A 17717-nucleotide genomic window follows, 5' to 3' on the forward strand; every position below is an offset into this window, starting at 1 on the left:
CACGGCAGTGGAGAAGCCGTGAGGCCGCCCCACAGCAGCGCCAGGACGGCGCGAGCTACACCGGCGCGAGGCCGGCGCAAGCTACACCTAGCCGAGTGCTTACACCGTTCACCGCAGACTGCATATGTGTGTGTGTGCGTGTGTACACACGTATTCTGCGTGCGTGCGGCGGCGACGACGACGTTCGCGAGGAGCTAAGGTTATAACTCCAAAAAATTTAATTGAAATTATCTGTGGCCGGGCCATAAGAGACGCCAAAGGAGCATCCGACGGCGCTGTTGTGTGCCCCCATAAATTACCAGCCTAGTGTAATGTGGCTGCAAGAGCGGTCCGGCTAAAAACAAAAAAAAAAAAAAAAAAAAATAAGATAATGTTAAATTAAAAGAAATCGCAGTGTGTAAGGAGCTAACTACTGGGCACATCGACAACTCCGACAAGTTTTGCTACCAGCAGAATATCTGATCTCTGCAGAATATTATCTCATTTCAAGCTGTGTTTTAATTAATTTTAGGTGGGCCGATCCCGGCGGTACTGCAATGCCGGGCCAACCCGCGACAGAGGTGGAGCAAGCCCCTAGCACTCCGTCATGAGCCAAAAATGAGTTTAATATTCTGGTCCTGCGATGCAGGACGTATCAGATATTAAGCTGATAAGAACAGATACTACACTTTGATCTTAGCCAAAAGGCCGAGAAGCGATAAGGAAAAACCGCAGTGGAAGGGCCTAAATGCTTGCAGCGTGTGCGCTCCACATGTGGGAGTGAAACATGGTGGTGCGGGCTGATATCGCAACAGGCGACCGTGGAAAACGTCGCAAAAGCAAGTGCCGGGAGGAAGGACAACTGAAGAGAGCACTCGTCAACAGCCTAGTTTTACCGTCCATGTCTAACAGTAAAGAGCGACTCCCATTTGAACGCCGCTAGCAGCCACGGCAGTGGAGAAGCCGTGAGGCCGCCCCACAGCAGCGCCAGGACGGCGCGAGCTACACCGGCGCGAGGCCGGCGCAAGCTACACCTAGCCGAGTGCTTACACCGTTCACCGCAGACTGCATATGTGTGTGTGTGCGTGTGTACACACGTATTCTGCGTGCGTGCGGCGGCGACGACGACGTTCGCGAGGAGCTAAGGTTATAACTCCAAAAAATTTAATTGAAATTATCTGTGGCCGGGCCATAAGAGACGCCAAAGGAGCATCCGACGGCGCTGTTGTGTGCCCCCATAAATTACCAGCCTAGTGTAATGTGGCTGCAAGAGCGGTCCGGCTAAAAACAAAAAAAAAAAAAAAAAAAAATAAGATAATGTTAAATTAAAAGAAATCGCAGTGTGTAAGGAGCTAACTACTGGGCACATCGACAACTCCGACAAGTTTTGCTACCAGCAGAATATCTGATCTCTGCAGAATATTATCTCATTTCAAGCTGTGTTTTAATTAATTTTAGGTGGGCCGATCCCGGCGGTACTGCAATGCCGGGCCAACCCGCGACAGAGGTGGAGCAAGCCCCTAGCACTCCGTCATGAGCCAAAAATGAGTTTAATATTCTGGTCCTGCGATGCAGGACGTATCAGATATTAAGCTGATAAGAACAGATACTACACTTTGATCTTAGCCAAAAGGCCGAGAAGCGATAAGGAAAAACCGCAGTGGAAGGGCCTAAATGCTTGCAGCGTGTGCGCTCCACATGTGGGAGTGAAACATGGTGGTGCGGGCTGATATCGCAACAGGCGACCGTGGAAAACGTCGCAAAAGCAAGTGCCGGGAGGAAGGACAACTGAAGAGAGCACTCGTCAACAGCCTAGTTTTACCGTCCATGTCTAACAGTAAAGAGCGACTCCCATTTGAACGCCGCTAGCAGCCACGGCAGTGGAGAAGCCGTGAGGCCGCCCCACAGCAGCGCCAGGACGGCGCGAGCTACACCGGCGCGAGGCCGGCGCAAGCTACACCTAGCCGAGTGCTTACACCGTTCACCGCAGACTGCATATGTGTGTGTGTGCGTGTGTACACACGTATTCTGCGTGCGTGCGGCGGCGACGACGACGTTCGCGAGGAGCTAAGGTTATAACTCCAAAAAATTTAATTGAAATTATCTGTGGCCGGGCCATAAGAGACGCCAAAGGAGCATCCGACGGCGCTGTTGTGTGCCCCCATAAATTACCAGCCTAGTGTAATGTGGCTGCAAGAGCGGTCCGGCTAAAAACAAAAAAAAAAAAAAAAAAAAATAAGATAATGTTAAATTAAAAGAAATCGCAGTGTGTAAGGAGCTAACTACTGGGCACATCGACAACTCCGACAAGTTTTGCTACCAGCAGAATATCTGATCTCTGCAGAATATTATCTCATTTCAAGCTGTGTTTTAATTAATTTTAGGTGGGCCGATCCCGGCGGTACTGCAATGCCGGGCCAACCCGCGACAGAGGTGGAGCAAGCCCCTAGCACTCCGTCATGAGCCAAAAATGAGTTTAATATTCTGGTCCTGCGATGCAGGACGTATCAGATATTAAGCTGATAAGAACAGATACTACACTTTGATCTTAGCCAAAAGGCCGAGAAGCGATAAGGAAAAACCGCAGTGGAAGGGCCTAAATGCTTGCAGCGTGTGCGCTCCACATGTGGGAGTGAAACATGGTGGTGCGGGCTGATATCGCAACAGGCGACCGTGGAAAACGTCGCAAAAGCAAGTGCCGGGAGGAAGGACAACTGAAGAGAGCACTCGTCAACAGCCTAGTTTTACCGTCCATGTCTAACAGTAAAGAGCGACTCCCATTTGAACGCCGCTAGCAGCCACGGCAGTGGAGAAGCCGTGAGGCCGCCCCACAGCAGCGCCAGGACGGCGCGAGCTACACCGGCGCGAGGCCGGCGCAAGCTACACCTAGCCGAGTGCTTACACCGTTCACCGCAGACTGCATATGTGTGTGTGTGCGTGTGTACACACGTATTCTGCGTGCGTGCGGCGGCGACGACGACGTTCGCGAGGAGCTAAGGTTATAACTCCAAAAAATTTAATTGAAATTATCTGTGGCCGGGCCATAAGAGACGCCAAAGGAGCATCCGACGGCGCTGTTGTGTGCCCCCATAAATTACCAGCCTAGTGTAATGTGGCTGCAAGAGCGGTCCGGCTAAAAACAAAAAAAAAAAAAATAAAATAAGATAATGTTAAATTAAAAGAAATCGCAGTGTGTAAGGAGCTAACTACTGGGCACATCGACAACTCCGACAAGTTTTGCTACCAGCAGAATATCTGATCTCTGCAGAATATTATCTCATTTCAAGCTGTGTTTTAATTAATTTTAGGTGGGCCGATCCCGGCGGTACTGCAATGCCGGGCCAACCCGCGACAGAGGTGGAGCAAGCCCCTAGCACTCCGTCATGAGCCAAAAATGAGTTTAATATTCTGGTCCTGCGATGCAGGACGTATCAGATATTAAGCTGATAAGAACAGATACTACACTTTGATCTTAGCCAAAAGGCCGAGAAGCGATAAGGAAAAACCGCAGTGGAAGGGCCTAAATGCTTGCAGCGTGTGCGCTCCACATGTGGGAGTGAAACATGGTGGTGCGGGCTGATATCGCAACAGGCGACCGTGGAAAACGTCGCAAAAGCAAGTGCCGGGAGGAAGGACAACTGAAGAGAGCACTCGTCAACAGCCTAGTTTTACCGTCCATGTCTAACAGTAAAGAGCGACTCCCATTTGAACGCCGCTAGCAGCCACGGCAGTGGAGAAGCCGTGAGGCCGCCCCACAGCAGCGCCAGGACGGCGCGAGCTACACCGGCGCGAGGCCGGCGCAAGCTACACCTAGCCGAGTGCTTACACCGTTCACCGCAGACTGCATATGTGTGTGTGTGCGTGTGTACACACGTATTCTGCGTGCGTGCGGCGGCGACGACGACGTTCGCGAGGAGCTAAGGTTATAACTCCAAAAAATTTAATTGAAATTATCTGTGGCCGGGCCATAAGAGACGCCAAAGGAGCATCCGACGGCGCTGTTGTGTGCCCCCATAAATTACCAGCCTAGTGTAATGTGGCTGCAAGAGCGGTCCGGCTAAAAACAAAAAAAAAAAAAAAAAAAAATAAGATAATGTTAAATTAAAAGAAATCGCAGTGTGTAAGGAGCTAACTACTGGGCACATCGACAACTCCGACAAGTTTTGCTACCAGCAGAATATCTGATCTCTGCAGAATATTATCTCATTTCAAGCTGTGTTTTAATTAATTTTAGGTGGGCCGATCCCGGCGGTACTGCAATGCCGGGCCAACCCGCGACAGAGGTGGAGCAAGCCCCTAGCACTCCGTCATGAGCCAAAAATGAGTTTAATATTCTGGTCCTGCGATGCAGGACGTATCAGATATTAAGCTGATAAGAACAGATACTACACTTTGATCTTAGCCAAAAGGCCGAGAAGCGATAAGGAAAAACCGCAGTGGAAGGGCCTAAATGCTTGCAGCGTGTGCGCTCCACATGTGGGAGTGAAACATGGTGGTGCGGGCTGATATCGCAACAGGCGACCGTGGAAAACGTCGCAAAAGCAAGTGCCGGGAGGAAGGACAACTGAAGAGAGCACTCGTCAACAGCCTAGTTTTACCGTCCATGTCTAACAGTAAAGAGCGACTCCCATTTGAACGCCGCTAGCAGCCACGGCAGTGGAGAAGCCGTGAGGCCGCCCCACAGCAGCGCCAGGACGGCGCGAGCTACACCGGCGCGAGGCCGGCGCAAGCTACACCTAGCCGAGTGCTTACACCGTTCACCGCAGACTGCATATGTGTGTGTGTGCGTGTGTACACACGTATTCTGCGTGCGTGCGGCGGCGACGACGACGTTCGCGAGGAGCTAAGGTTATAACTCCAAAAAATTTAATTGAAATTATCTGTGGCCGGGCCATAAGAGACGCCAAAGGAGCATCCGACGGCGCTGTTGTGTGCCCCCATAAATTACCAGCCTAGTGTAATGTGGCTGCAAGAGCGGTCCGGCTAAAAACAAAAAAAAAAAAAAAAAAAAATAAGATAATGTTAAATTAAAAGAAATCGCAGTGTGTAAGGAGCTAACTACTGGGCACATCGACAACTCCGACAAGTTTTGCTACCAGCAGAATATCTGATCTCTGCAGAATATTATCTCATTTCAAGCTGTGTTTTAATTAATTTTAGGTGGGCCGATCCCGGCGGTACTGCAATGCCGGGCCAACCCGCGACAGAGGTGGAGCAAGCCCCTAGCACTCCGTCATGAGCCAAAAATGAGTTTAATATTCTGGTCCTGCGATGCAGGACGTATCAGATATTAAGCTGATAAGAACAGATACTACACTTTGATCTTAGCCAAAAGGCCGAGAAGCGATAAGGAAAAACCGCAGTGGAAGGGCCTAAATGCTTGCAGCGTGTGCGCTCCACATGTGGGAGTGAAACATGGTGGTGCGGGCTGATATCGCAACAGGCGACCGTGGAAAACGTCGCAAAAGCAAGTGCCGGGAGGAAGGACAACTGAAGAGAGCACTCGTCAACAGCCTAGTTTTACCGTCCATGTCTAACAGTAAAGAGCGACTCCCATTTGAACGCCGCTAGCAGCCACGGCAGTGGAGAAGCCGTGAGGCCGCCCCACAGCAGCGCCAGGACGGCGCGAGCTACACCGGCGCGAGGCCGGCGCAAGCTACACCTAGCCGAGTGCTTACACCGTTCACCGCAGACTGCATATGTGTGTGTGTGCGTGTGTACACACGTATTCTGCGTGCGTGCGGCGGCGACGACGACGTTCGCGAGGAGCTAAGGTTATAACTCCAAAAAATTTAATTGAAATTATCTGTGGCCGGGCCATAAGAGACGCCAAAGGAGCATCCGACGGCGCTGTTGTGTGCCCCCATAAATTACCAGCCTAGTGTAATGTGGCTGCAAGAGCGGTCCGGCTAAAAACAAAAAAAAAAAAAAAAAAAAATAAGATAATGTTAAATTAAAAGAAATCGCAGTGTGTAAGGAGCTAACTACTGGGCACATCGACAACTCCGACAAGTTTTGCTACCAGCAGAATATCTGATCTCTGCAGAATATTATCTCATTTCAAGCTGTGTTTTAATTAATTTTAGGTGGGCCGATCCCGGCGGTACTGCAATGCCGGGCCAACCCGCGACAGAGGTGGAGCAAGCCCCTAGCACTCCGTCATGAGCCAAAAATGAGTTTAATATTCTGGTCCTGCGATGCAGGACGTATCAGATATTAAGCTGATAAGAACAGATACTACACTTTGATCTTAGCCAAAAGGCCGAGAAGCGATAAGGAAAAACCGCAGTGGAAGGGCCTAAATGCTTGCAGCGTGTGCGCTCCACATGTGGGAGTGAAACATGGTGGTGCGGGCTGATATCGCAACAGGCGACCGTGGAAAACGTCGCAAAAGCAAGTGCCGGGAGGAAGGACAACTGAAGAGAGCACTCGTCAACAGCCTAGTTTTACCGTCCATGTCTAACAGTAAAGAGCGACTCCCATTTGAACGCCGCTAGCAGCCACGGCAGTGGAGAAGCCGTGAGGCCGCCCCACAGCAGCGCCAGGACGGCGCGAGCTACACCGGCGCGAGGCCGGCGCAAGCTACACCTAGCCGAGTGCTTACACCGTTCACCGCAGACTGCATATGTGTGTGTGTGCGTGTGTACACACGTATTCTGCGTGCGTGCGGCGGCGACGACGACGTTCGCGAGGAGCTAAGGTTATAACTCCAAAAAATTTAATTGAAATTATCTGTGGCCGGGCCATAAGAGACGCCAAAGGAGCATCCGACGGCGCTGTTGTGTGCCCCCATAAATTACCAGCCTAGTGTAATGTGGCTGCAAGAGCGGTCCGGCTAAAAACAAAAAAAAAAAAAAAATAAAATAAGATAATGTTAAATTAAAAGAAATCGCAGTGTGTAAGGAGCTAACTACTGGGCACATCGACAACTCCGACAAGTTTTGCTACCAGCAGAATATCTGATCTCTGCAGAATATTATCTCATTTCAAGCTGTGTTTTAATTAATTTTAGGTGGGCCGATCCCGGCGGTACTGCAATGCCGGGCCAACCCGCGACAGAGGTGGAGCAAGCCCCTAGCACTCCGTCATGAGCCAAAAATGAGTTTAATATTCTGGTCCTGCGATGCAGGACGTATCAGATATTAAGCTGATAAGAACAGATACTACACTTTGATCTTAGCCAAAAGGCCGAGAAGCGATAAGGAAAAACCGCAGTGGAAGGGCCTAAATGCTTGCAGCGTGTGCGCTCCACATGTGGGAGTGAAACATGGTGGTGCGGGCTGATATCGCAACAGGCGACCGTGGAAAACGTCGCAAAAGCAAGTGCCGGGAGGAAGGACAACTGAAGAGAGCACTCGTCAACAGCCTAGTTTTACCGTCCATGTCTAACAGTAAAGAGCGACTCCCATTTGAACGCCGCTAGCAGCCACGGCAGTGGAGAAGCCGTGAGGCCGCCCCACAGCAGCGCCAGGACGGCGCGAGCTACACCGGCGCGAGGCCGGCGCAAGCTACACCTAGCCGAGTGCTTACACCGTTCACCGCAGACTGCATATGTGTGTGTGTGCGTGTGTACACACGTATTCTGCGTGCGTGCGGCGGCGACGACGACGTTCGCGAGGAGCTAAGGTTATAACTCCAAAAAATTTAATTGAAATTATCTGTGGCCGGGCCATAAGAGACGCCAAAGGAGCATCCGACGGCGCTGTTGTGTGCCCCCATAAATTACCAGCCTAGTGTAATGTGGCTGCAAGAGCGGTCCGGCTAAAAACAAAAAAAAAAAAAAAAAAAAATAAGATAATGTTAAATTAAAAGAAATCGCAGTGTGTAAGGAGCTAACTACTGGGCACATCGACAACTCCGACAAGTTTTGCTATTATCTCATTTCAAGCTGTGTTTTAATTAATTTTAGGTGGGCCGATCCCGGCGGTACTGCAATGCCGGGCCAACCCGCGACAGAGGTGGAGCAAGCCCCTAGCACTCCGTCATGAGCCAAAAATGAGTTTAATATTCTGGTCCTGCGATGCAGGACGTATCAGATATTAAGCTGATAAGAACAGATACTACACTTTGATCTTAGCCAAAAGGCCGAGAAGCGATAAGGAAAAACCGCAGTGGAAGGGCCTAAATGCTTGCAGCGTGTGCGCTCCACATGTGGGAGTGAAACATGGTGGTGCGGGCTGATATCGCAACAGGCGACCGTGGAAAACGTCGCAAAAGCAAGTGCCGGGAGGAAGGACAACTGAAGAGAGCACTCGTCAACAGCCTAGTTTTACCGTCCATGTCTAACAGTAAAGAGCGACTCCCATTTGAACGCCGCTAGCAGCCACGGCAGTGGAGAAGCCGTGAGGCCGCCCCACAGCAGCGCCAGGACGGCGCGAGCTACACCGGCGCGAGGCCGGCGCAAGCTACACCTAGCCGAGTGCTTACACCGTTCACCGCAGACTGCATATGTGTGTGTGTGCGTGTGTACACACGTATTCTGCGTGCGTGCGGCGGCGACGACGACGTTCGCGAGGAGCTAAGGTTATAACTCCAAAAAATTTAATTGAAATTATCTGTGGCCGGGCCATAAGAGACGCCAAAGGAGCATCCGACGGCGCTGTTGTGTGCCCCCATAAATTACCAGCCTAGTGTAATGTGGCTGCAAGAGCGGTCCGGCTAAAAACAAAAAAAAAAAAAAAATAAAATAAGATAATGTTAAATTAAAAGAAATCGCAGTGTGTAAGGAGCTAACTACTGGGCACATCGACAACTCCGACAAGTTTTGCTACCAGCAGAATATCTGATCTCTGCAGAATATTATCTCATTTCAAGCTGTGTTTTAATTAATTTTAGGTGGGCCGATCCCGGCGGTACTGCAATGCCGGGCCAACCCGCGACAGAGGTGGAGCAAGCCCCTAGCACTCCGTCATGAGCCAAAAATGAGTTTAATATTCTGGTCCTGCGATGCAGGACGTATCAGATATTAAGCTGATAAGAACAGATACTACACTTTGATCTTAGCCAAAAGGCCGAGAAGCGATAAGGAAAAACCGCAGTGGAAGGGCCTAAATGCTTGCAGCGTGTGCGCTCCACATGTGGGAGTGAAACATGGTGGTGCGGGCTGATATCGCAACAGGCGACCGTGGAAAACGTCGCAAAAGCAAGTGCCGGGAGGAAGGACAACTGAAGAGAGCACTCGTCAACAGCCTAGTTTTACCGTCCATGTCTAACAGTAAAGAGCGACTCCCATTTGAACGCCGCTAGCAGCCACGGCAGTGGAGAAGCCGTGAGGCCGCCCCACAGCAGCGCCAGGACGGCGCGAGCTACACCGGCGCGAGGCCGGCGCAAGCTACACCTAGCCGAGTGCTTACACCGTTCACCGCAGACTGCATATGTGTGTGTGTGCGTGTGTACACACGTATTCTGCGTGCGTGCGGCGGCGACGACGACGTTCGCGAGGAGCTAAGGTTATAACTCCAAAAAATTTAATTGAAATTATCTGTGGCCGGGCCATAAGAGACGCCAAAGGAGCATCCGACGGCGCTGTTGTGTGCCCCCATAAATTACCAGCCTAGTGTAATGTGGCTGCAAGAGCGGTCCGGCTAAAAACAAAAAAAAAAAAAAAAAAAAATAAGATAATGTTAAATTAAAAGAAATCGCAGTGTGTAAGGAGCTAACTACTGGGCACATCGACAACTCCGACAAGTTTTGCTACCAGCAGAATATCTGATCTCTGCAGAATATTATCTCATTTCAAGCTGTGTTTTAATTAATTTTAGGTGGGCCGATCCCGGCGGTACTGCAATGCCGGGCCAACCCGCGACAGAGGTGGAGCAAGCCCCTAGCACTCCGTCATGAGCCAAAAATGAGTTTAATATTCTGGTCCTGCGATGCAGGACGTATCAGATATTAAGCTGATAAGAACAGATACTACACTTTGATCTTAGCCAAAAGGCCGAGAAGCGATAAGGAAAAACCGCAGTGGAAGGGCCTAAATGCTTGCAGCGTGTGCGCTCCACATGTGGGAGTGAAACATGGTGGTGCGGGCTGATATCGCAACAGGCGACCGTGGAAAACGTCGCAAAAGCAAGTGCCGGGAGGAAGGACAACTGAAGAGAGCACTCGTCAACAGCCTAGTTTTACCGTCCATGTCTAACAGTAAAGAGCGACTCCCATTTGAACGCCGCTAGCAGCCACGGCAGTGGAGAAGCCGTGAGGCCGCCCCACAGCAGCGCCAGGACGGCGCGAGCTACACCGGCGCGAGGCCGGCGCAAGCTACACCTAGCCGAGTGCTTACACCGTTCACCGCAGACTGCATATGTGTGTGTGTGCGTGTGTACACACGTATTCTGCGTGCGTGCGGCGGCGACGACGACGTTCGCGAGGAGCTAAGGTTATAACTCCAAAAAATTTAATTGAAATTATCTGTGGCCGGGCCATAAGAGACGCCAAAGGAGCATCCGACGGCGCTGTTGTGTGCCCCCATAAATTACCAGCCTAGTGTAATGTGGCTGCAAGAGCGGTCCGGCTAAAAACAAAAAAAAAAAAAAAATAAAATAAGATAATGTTAAATTAAAAGAAATCGCAGTGTGTAAGGAGCTAACTACTGGGCACATCGACAACTCCGACAAGTTTTGCTACCAGCAGAATATCTGATCTCTGCAGAATATTATCTCATTTCAAGCTGTGTTTTAATTAATTTTAGGTGGGCCGATCCCGGCGGTACTGCAATGCCGGGCCAACCCGCGACAGAGGTGGAGCAAGCCCCTAGCACTCCGTCATGAGCCAAAAATGAGTTTAATATTCTGGTCCTGCGATGCAGGACGTATCAGATATTAAGCTGATAAGAACAGATACTACACTTTGATCTTAGCCAAAAGGCCGAGAAGCGATAAGGAAAAACCGCAGTGGAAGGGCCTAAATGCTTGCAGCGTGTGCGCTCCACATGTGGGAGTGAAACATGGTGGTGCGGGCTGATATCGCAACAGGCGACCGTGGAAAACGTCGCAAAAGCAAGTGCCGGGAGGAAGGACAACTGAAGAGAGCACTCGTCAACAGCCTAGTTTTACCGTCCATGTCTAACAGTAAAGAGCGACTCCCATTTGAACGCCGCTAGCAGCCACGGCAGTGGAGAAGCCGTGAGGCCGCCCCACAGCAGCGCCAGGACGGCGCGAGCTACACCGGCGCGAGGCCGGCGCAAGCTACACCTAGCCGAGTGCTTACACCGTTCACCGCAGACTGCATATGTGTGTGTGTGCGTGTGTACACACGTATTCTGCGTGCGTGCGGCGGCGACGACGACGTTCGCGAGGAGCTAAGGTTATAACTCCAAAAAATTTAATTGAAATTATCTGTGGCCGGGCCATAAGAGACGCCAAAGGAGCATCCGACGGCGCTGTTGTGTGCCCCCATAAATTACCAGCCTAGTGTAATGTGGCTGCAAGAGCGGTCCGGCTAAAAACAAAAAAAAAAAAAAAAAAAAATAAGATAATGTTAAATTAAAAGAAATCGCAGTGTGTAAGGAGCTAACTACTGGGCACATCGACAACTCCGACAAGTTTTGCTACCAGCAGAATATCTGATCTCTGCAGAATATTATCTCATTTCAAGCTGTGTTTTAATTAATTTTAGGTGGGCCGATCCCGGCGGTACTGCAATGCCGGGCCAACCCGCGACAGAGGTGGAGCAAGCCCCTAGCACTCCGTCATGAGCCAAAAATGAGTTTAATATTCTGGTCCTGCGATGCAGGACGTATCAGATATTAAGCTGATAAGAACAGATACTACACTTTGATCTTAGCCAAAAGGCCGAGAAGCGATAAGGAAAAACCGCAGTGGAAGGGCCTAAATGCTTGCAGCGTGTGCGCTCCACATGTGGGAGTGAAACATGGTGGTGCGGGCTGATATCGCAACAGGCGACCGTGGAAAACGTCGCAAAAGCAAGTGCCGGGAGGAAGGACAACTGAAGAGAGCACTCGTCAACAGCCTAGTTTTACCGTCCATGTCTAACAGTAAAGAGCGACTCCCATTTGAACGCCGCTAGCAGCCACGGCAGTGGAGAAGCCGTGAGGCCGCCCCACAGCAGCGCCAGGACGGCGCGAGCTACACCGGCGCGAGGCCGGCGCAAGCTACACCTAGCCGAGTGCTTACACCGTTCACCGCAGACTGCATATGTGTGTGTGTGCGTGTGTACACACGTATTCTGCGTGCGTGCGGCGGCGACGACGACGTTCGCGAGGAGCTAAGGTTATAACTCCAAAAAATTTAATTGAAATTATCTGTGGCCGGGCCATAAGAGACGCCAAAGGAGCATCCGACGGCGCTGTTGTGTGCCCCCATAAATTACCAGCCTAGTGTAATGTGGCTGCAAGAGCGGTCCGGCTAAAAACAAAAAAAAAAAAAAAAAAAATAAGATAATGTTAAATTAAAAGAAATCGCAGTGTGTAAGGAGCTAACTACTGGGCACATCGACAACTCCGACAAGTTTTGCTACCAGCAGAATATCTGATCTCTGCAGAATATTATCTCATTTCAAGCTGTGTTTTAATTAATTTTAGGTGGGCCGATCCCGGCGGTACTGCAATGCCGGGCCAACCCGCGACAGAGGTGGAGCAAGCCCCTAGCACTCCGTCATGAGCCAAAAATGAGTTTAATATTCTGGTCCTGCGATGCAGGACGTATCAGATATTAAGCTGATAAGAACAGATACTACACTTTGATCTTAGCCAAAAGGCCGAGAAGCGATAAGGAAAAACCGCAGTGGAAGGGCCTAAATGCTTGCAGCGTGTGCGCTCCACATGTGGGAGTGAAACATGGTGGTGCGGGCTGATATCGCAACAGGCGACCGTGGAAAACGTCGCAAAAGCAAGTGCCGGGAGGAAGGACAACTGAAGAGAGCACTCGTCAACAGCCTAGTTTTACCGTCCATGTCTAACAGTAAAGAGCGACTCCCATTTGAACGCCGCTAGCAGCCACGGCAGTGGAGAAGCCGTGAGGCCGCCCCACAGCAGCGCCAGGACGGCGCGAGCTACACCGGCGCGAGGCCGGCGCAAGCTACACCTAGCCGAGTGCTTACACCGTTCACCGCAGACTGCATATGTGTGTGTGTGCGTGTGTACACACGTATTCTGCGTGCGTGCGGCGGCGACGACGACGTTCGCGAGGAGCTAAGGTTATAACTCCAAAAAATTTAATTGAAATTATCTGTGGCCGGGCCATAAGAGACGCCAAAGGAGCATCCGACGGCGCTGTTGTGTGCCCCCATAAATTACCAGCCTAGTGTAATGTGGCTGCAAGAGCGGTCCGGCTAAAAACAAAAAAAAAAAAAAAAAAAAATAAGATAATGTTAAATTAAAAGAAATCGCAGTGTGTAAGGAGCTAACTACTGGGCACATCGACAACTCCGACAAGTTTTGCTACCAGCAGAATATCTGATCTCTGCAGAATATTATCTCATTTCAAGCTGTGTTTTAATTAATTTTAGGTGGGCCGATCCCGGCGGTACTGCAATGCCGGGCCAACCCGCGACAGAGGTGGAGCAAGCCCCTAGCACTCCGTCATGAGCCAAAAATGAGTTTAATATTCTGGTCCTGCGATGCAGGACGTATCAGATATTAAGCTGATAAGAACAGATACTACACTTTGATCTTAGCCAAAAGGCCGAGAAGCGATAAGGAAAAACCGCAGTGGAAGGGCCTAAATGCTTGCAGCGTGTGCGCTCCACATGTGGGAGTGAAACATGGTGGTGCGGGCTGATATCGCAACAGGCGACCGTGGAAAACGTCGCAAAAGCAAGTGCCGGGAGGAAGGACAACTGAAGAGAGCACTCGTCAACAGCCTAGTTTTACCGTCCATGTCTAACAGTAAAGAGCGACTCCCATTTGAACGCCGCTAGCAGCCACGGCAGTGGAGAAGCCGTGAGGCCGCCCCACAGCAGCGCCAGGACGGCGCGAGCTACACCGGCGCGAGGCCGGCGCAAGCTACACCTAGCCGAGTGCTTACACCGTTCACCGCAGACTGCATATGTGTGTGTGTGCGTGTGTACACACGTATTCTGCGTGCGTGCGGCGGCGACGACGACGTTCGCGAGGAGCTAAGGTTATAACTCCAAAAAATTTAATTGAAATTATCTGTGGCCGGGCCATAAGAGACGCCAAAGGAGCATCCGACGGCGCTGTTGTGTGCCCCCATAAATTACCAGCCTAGTGTAATGTGGCTGCAAGAGCGGTCCGGCTAAAAACAAAAAAAAAAAAAAATAAAATAAGATAATGTTAAATTAAAAGAAATCGCAGTGTGTAAGGAGCTAACTACTGGGCACATCGACAACTCCGACAAGTTTTGCTACCAGCAGAATATCTGATCTCTGCAGAATATTATCTCATTTCAAGCTGTGTTTTAATTAATTTTAGGTGGGCCGATCCCGGCGGTACTGCAATGCCGGGCCAACCCGCGACAGAGGTGGAGCAAGCCCCTAGCACTCCGTCATGAGCCAAAAATGAGTTTAATATTCTGGTCCTGCGATGCAGGACGTATCAGATATTAAGCTGATAAGAACAGATACTACACTTTGATCTTAGCCAAAAGGCCGAGAAGCGATAAGGAAAAACCGCAGTGGAAGGGCCTAAATGCTTGCAGCGTGTGCGCTCCACATGTGGGAGTGAAACATGGTGGTGCGGGCTGATATCGCAACAGGCGACCGTGGAAAACGTCGCAAAAGCAAGTGCCGGGAGGAAGGACAACTGAAGAGAGCACTCGTCAACAGCCTAGTTTTACCGTCCATGTCTAACAGTAAAGAGCGACTCCCATTTGAACGCCGCTAGCAGCCACGGCAGTGGAGAAGCCGTGAGGCCGCCCCACAGCAGCGCCAGGACGGCGCGAGCTACACCGGCGCGAGGCCGGCGCAAGCTACACCTAGCCGAGTGCTTACACCGTTCACCGCAGACTGCATATGTTGTGTGTGCGTGTGTACACACGTATTCTGCGTGCGTGCGGCGGCGGACGACGACGTTCGCGAGGAGCTAAGGTTATAACTCCAAAAAATTTAATTGAAATTATCTGTGGCCGGGCCATAAGAGACGCCAAAGGAGCATCCGACGGCGCTGTTGTGTGCCCCCATAAATTACCAGCCTAGTGTAATGTGGCTGCAAGAGCGGTCCGGCTAAAAACAAAAAAAAAAAAAAAAAAAATAAGATAATGTTAAATTAAAAGAAATCGCAGTGTGTAAGGAGCTAACTACTGGGCACATCGACAACTCCGACAAGTTTTGCTACCAGCAGAATATCTGATCTCTGCAGAATATTATCTCATTTCAAGCTGTGTTTTAATTAATTTTAGGTGGGCCGATCCCGGCGGTACTGCAATGCCGGGCCAACCCGCGACAGAGGTGGAGCAAGCCCCTAGCACTCCGTCATGAGCCAAAAATGAGTTTAATATTCTGGTCCTGCGATGCAGGACGTATCAGATATTAAGCTGATAAGAACAGATACTACACTTTGATCTTAGCCAAAAGGCCGAGAAGCGATAAGGAAAAACCGCAGTGGAAGGGCCTAAATGCTTGCAGCGTGTGCGCTCCACATGTGGGAGTGAAACATGGTGGTGCGGGCTGATATCGCAACAGGCGACCGTGGAAAACGTCGCAAAAGCAAGTGCCGGGAGGAAGGACAACTGAAGAGAGCACTCGTCAACAGCCTAGTTTTACCGTCCATGTCTAACAGTAAAGAGCGACTCCCATTTGAACGCCGCTAGCAGCCACGGCAGTGGAGAAGCCGTGAGGCCGCCCCACAGCAGCGCCAGGACGGCGCGAGCTACACCGGCGCGAGGCCGGCGCAAGCTACACCTAGCCGAGTGCTTACACCGTTCACCGCAGACTGCATATGTGTGTGTGTGCGTGTGTACACACGTATTCTGCGTGCGTGCGGCGGCGACGACGACGTTCGCGAGGAGCTAAGGTTATAACTCCAAAAAATTTAATTGAAATTATCTGTGGCCGGGCCATAAGAGACGCCAAAGGAGCATCCGACGGCGCTGTTGTGTGCCCCCATAAATTACCAGCCTAGTGTAATGTGGCTGCAAGAGCGGTCCGGCTAAAAACAAAAAAAAAAAAAAAAAAAATAAGATAATGTTAAATTAAAAGAAATCGCAGTGTGTAAGGAGCTAACTACTGGGCACATCGACAACTCCGACAAGTTTTGCTACCAGCAGAATATCTGATCTCTGCAGAATATTATCTCATTTCAAGCTGTGTTTTAATTAATTTTAGGTGGGCCGATCCCGGCGGTACTGCAATGCCGGGCCAACCCGCGACAGAGGTGGAGCAAGCCCCTAGCACTCCGTCATGAGCCAAAAATGAGTTTAATATTCTGGTCCTGCGATGCAGGACGTATCAGATATTAAGCTGATAAGAACAGATACTACACTTTGATCTTAGCCAAAAGGCCGAGAAGCGATAAGGAAAAACCGCAGTGGAAGGGCCTAAATGCTTGCAGCGTGTGCGCTCCACATGTGGGAGTGAAACATGGTGGTGCGGGCTGATATCGCAACAGGCGACCGTGGAAAACGTCGCAAAAGCAAGTGCCGGGAGGAAGGACAACTGAAGAGAGCACTCGTCAACAGCCTAGTTTTACCGTCCATGTCTAACAGTAAAGAGCGACTCCCATTTGAACGCCGCTAGCAGCCACGGCAGTGGAGAAGCCGTGAGGCCGCCCCACAGCAGCGCCAGGACGGCGCGAGCTACACCGGCGCGAGGCCGGCGCAAGCTACACCTAGCCGAGTGCTTACACCGTTCACCGCAGACTGCATATGTGTGTGTGTGCGTGTGTACACACGTATTCTGCGTGCGTGCGGCGGCGACGACGACGTTCGCGAGGAGCTAAGGTTATAACTAAAAATTTAATTGAAATTATCTGTGGCCGGGCCATAAGAGACGCCAAAGGAGCATCCGACGGCGCTGTTGTGTGCCCCCATAAATTACCAGCCTAGTGTAATGTGGCTGCAAGAGCGGTCCGGCTAAAAACAAAAAAAAAAAAAAAAATAAGATAATGTTAAATTAAAAGAAATCGCAGTGTGTAAGGAGCTAACTACTGGGCGCATCGACAACTCCGACAAGTTTTGCTACCAGCAGAATATCTGATCTCTGCAGAATATTATCTCATTTCAAGCTGTGTTTTAATTAATTTTAGGTGGGCCGATCCCGGCGGTACTGCAATGCCGGGCCAACCCGCGACAGAGGTGGAGCAAGCCCCTAGCACTCCGTCATGAGCCAAAAATGAGTTTAATATTCTGGTCCTGCGATGCAGGACGTATCAGATATTAAGCTGATAAGAACAGATACTACACTTTGATCTTAGCCAAAAGGCCGAGAAGCGATAAGGAAAAACCGCAGTGGAAGGGCCTAAATGCTTGCAGCGTGTGCGCTCCACATGTGGGAGTGAAACATGGTGGTGCGGGCTGATATCGCAACAGGCGACCGTGGAAAACGTCGCAAAAGCAAGTGCCGGGAGGAAGGACAACTGAAGAGAGCACTCGTCAACAGCCTAGTTTTACCGTCCATGTCTAAGAGTAAAGAGCGACTCCCATTTGAACGCCGCTAGCAGCCACGGCAGTGGAGAAGCCGTGAGGCCGCCCCACAGCAGCGCCAGGACGGCGCGAGCTACACCGGCGCGAGGCCGGCGCAAGCTACACCTAGCCGAGTGCTTACACCGTTCACCGCAGACTGCATATGTGTGTGTGCGTGTGTACACACGTATTCTGCGTGCGTGC

General features: G+C 50.7%; 19 non-coding genes across 19 annotated transcripts; all 19 read right to left on the reverse strand.

Annotated features, from left to right (window-relative positions):
• Window positions 1-506: 506 nt before the first annotated feature.
• On the reverse strand, window positions 507-699 carry LOC126291987 (U2 spliceosomal RNA). Its single transcript, XR_007551970.1, has one exon. It is a non-coding gene; the product is annotated as a U2 spliceosomal RNA (small nuclear RNA).
• Window positions 700-1432: 733 nt separating this feature from the next.
• Window positions 1433-1625, reverse strand: LOC126291994 (U2 spliceosomal RNA). Its single transcript, XR_007551972.1, has one exon. It is a non-coding gene; the product is annotated as a U2 spliceosomal RNA (small nuclear RNA).
• A 733-nt stretch (window positions 1626-2358) lies between these two features.
• On the reverse strand, window positions 2359-2551 carry LOC126291998 (U2 spliceosomal RNA). The gene has a single exon (XR_007551973.1). It is a non-coding gene; the product is annotated as a U2 spliceosomal RNA (small nuclear RNA).
• A 731-nt stretch (window positions 2552-3282) lies between these two features.
• Window positions 3283-3475, reverse strand: LOC126292001 (U2 spliceosomal RNA). Its single transcript, XR_007551974.1, has one exon. It is a non-coding gene; the product is annotated as a U2 spliceosomal RNA (small nuclear RNA).
• Window positions 3476-4208: 733 nt separating this feature from the next.
• LOC126292007 (U2 spliceosomal RNA) lies at window positions 4209-4401 on the reverse strand. The gene has a single exon (XR_007551975.1). It is a non-coding gene; the product is annotated as a U2 spliceosomal RNA (small nuclear RNA).
• Window positions 4402-5134: 733 nt separating this feature from the next.
• Window positions 5135-5327, reverse strand: LOC126292010 (U2 spliceosomal RNA). Its single transcript, XR_007551976.1, has one exon. It is a non-coding gene; the product is annotated as a U2 spliceosomal RNA (small nuclear RNA).
• A 733-nt stretch (window positions 5328-6060) lies between these two features.
• On the reverse strand, window positions 6061-6253 carry LOC126292015 (U2 spliceosomal RNA). Its single transcript, XR_007551978.1, has one exon. It is a non-coding gene; the product is annotated as a U2 spliceosomal RNA (small nuclear RNA).
• Window positions 6254-6986: 733 nt separating this feature from the next.
• Window positions 6987-7179, reverse strand: LOC126292022 (U2 spliceosomal RNA). Its single transcript, XR_007551979.1, has one exon. It is a non-coding gene; the product is annotated as a U2 spliceosomal RNA (small nuclear RNA).
• Window positions 7180-7883: 704 nt separating this feature from the next.
• LOC126292026 (U2 spliceosomal RNA) lies at window positions 7884-8076 on the reverse strand. The gene has a single exon (XR_007551980.1). It is a non-coding gene; the product is annotated as a U2 spliceosomal RNA (small nuclear RNA).
• Window positions 8077-8809: 733 nt separating this feature from the next.
• On the reverse strand, window positions 8810-9002 carry LOC126292031 (U2 spliceosomal RNA). Its single transcript, XR_007551981.1, has one exon. It is a non-coding gene; the product is annotated as a U2 spliceosomal RNA (small nuclear RNA).
• Window positions 9003-9735: 733 nt separating this feature from the next.
• On the reverse strand, window positions 9736-9928 carry LOC126292041 (U2 spliceosomal RNA). Its single transcript, XR_007551982.1, has one exon. It is a non-coding gene; the product is annotated as a U2 spliceosomal RNA (small nuclear RNA).
• Window positions 9929-10661: 733 nt separating this feature from the next.
• On the reverse strand, window positions 10662-10854 carry LOC126292046 (U2 spliceosomal RNA). The gene has a single exon (XR_007551983.1). It is a non-coding gene; the product is annotated as a U2 spliceosomal RNA (small nuclear RNA).
• Window positions 10855-11587: 733 nt separating this feature from the next.
• On the reverse strand, window positions 11588-11780 carry LOC126292052 (U2 spliceosomal RNA). The gene has a single exon (XR_007551984.1). It is a non-coding gene; the product is annotated as a U2 spliceosomal RNA (small nuclear RNA).
• A 732-nt stretch (window positions 11781-12512) lies between these two features.
• Window positions 12513-12705, reverse strand: LOC126292058 (U2 spliceosomal RNA). Its single transcript, XR_007551987.1, has one exon. It is a non-coding gene; the product is annotated as a U2 spliceosomal RNA (small nuclear RNA).
• Window positions 12706-13438: 733 nt separating this feature from the next.
• On the reverse strand, window positions 13439-13631 carry LOC126292065 (U2 spliceosomal RNA). The gene has a single exon (XR_007551988.1). It is a non-coding gene; the product is annotated as a U2 spliceosomal RNA (small nuclear RNA).
• Window positions 13632-14363: 732 nt separating this feature from the next.
• LOC126292069 (U2 spliceosomal RNA) lies at window positions 14364-14556 on the reverse strand. Its single transcript, XR_007551989.1, has one exon. It is a non-coding gene; the product is annotated as a U2 spliceosomal RNA (small nuclear RNA).
• Window positions 14557-15288: 732 nt separating this feature from the next.
• LOC126292073 (U2 spliceosomal RNA) lies at window positions 15289-15481 on the reverse strand. Its single transcript, XR_007551991.1, has one exon. It is a non-coding gene; the product is annotated as a U2 spliceosomal RNA (small nuclear RNA).
• A 732-nt stretch (window positions 15482-16213) lies between these two features.
• LOC126292081 (U2 spliceosomal RNA) lies at window positions 16214-16406 on the reverse strand. Its single transcript, XR_007551992.1, has one exon. It is a non-coding gene; the product is annotated as a U2 spliceosomal RNA (small nuclear RNA).
• Window positions 16407-17132: 726 nt separating this feature from the next.
• Window positions 17133-17325, reverse strand: LOC126292085 (U2 spliceosomal RNA). The gene has a single exon (XR_007551993.1). It is a non-coding gene; the product is annotated as a U2 spliceosomal RNA (small nuclear RNA).
• Between the last annotated feature and the right edge of the window lie 392 nt (window positions 17326-17717).

This window comes from Schistocerca gregaria, chromosome 1 (genome assembly GCF_023897955.1).
Source record: "Schistocerca gregaria isolate iqSchGreg1 chromosome 1, iqSchGreg1.2, whole genome shotgun sequence".
Classification (NCBI taxonomy): Eukaryota; Metazoa; Arthropoda; class Insecta; order Orthoptera; family Acrididae; genus Schistocerca; species Schistocerca gregaria.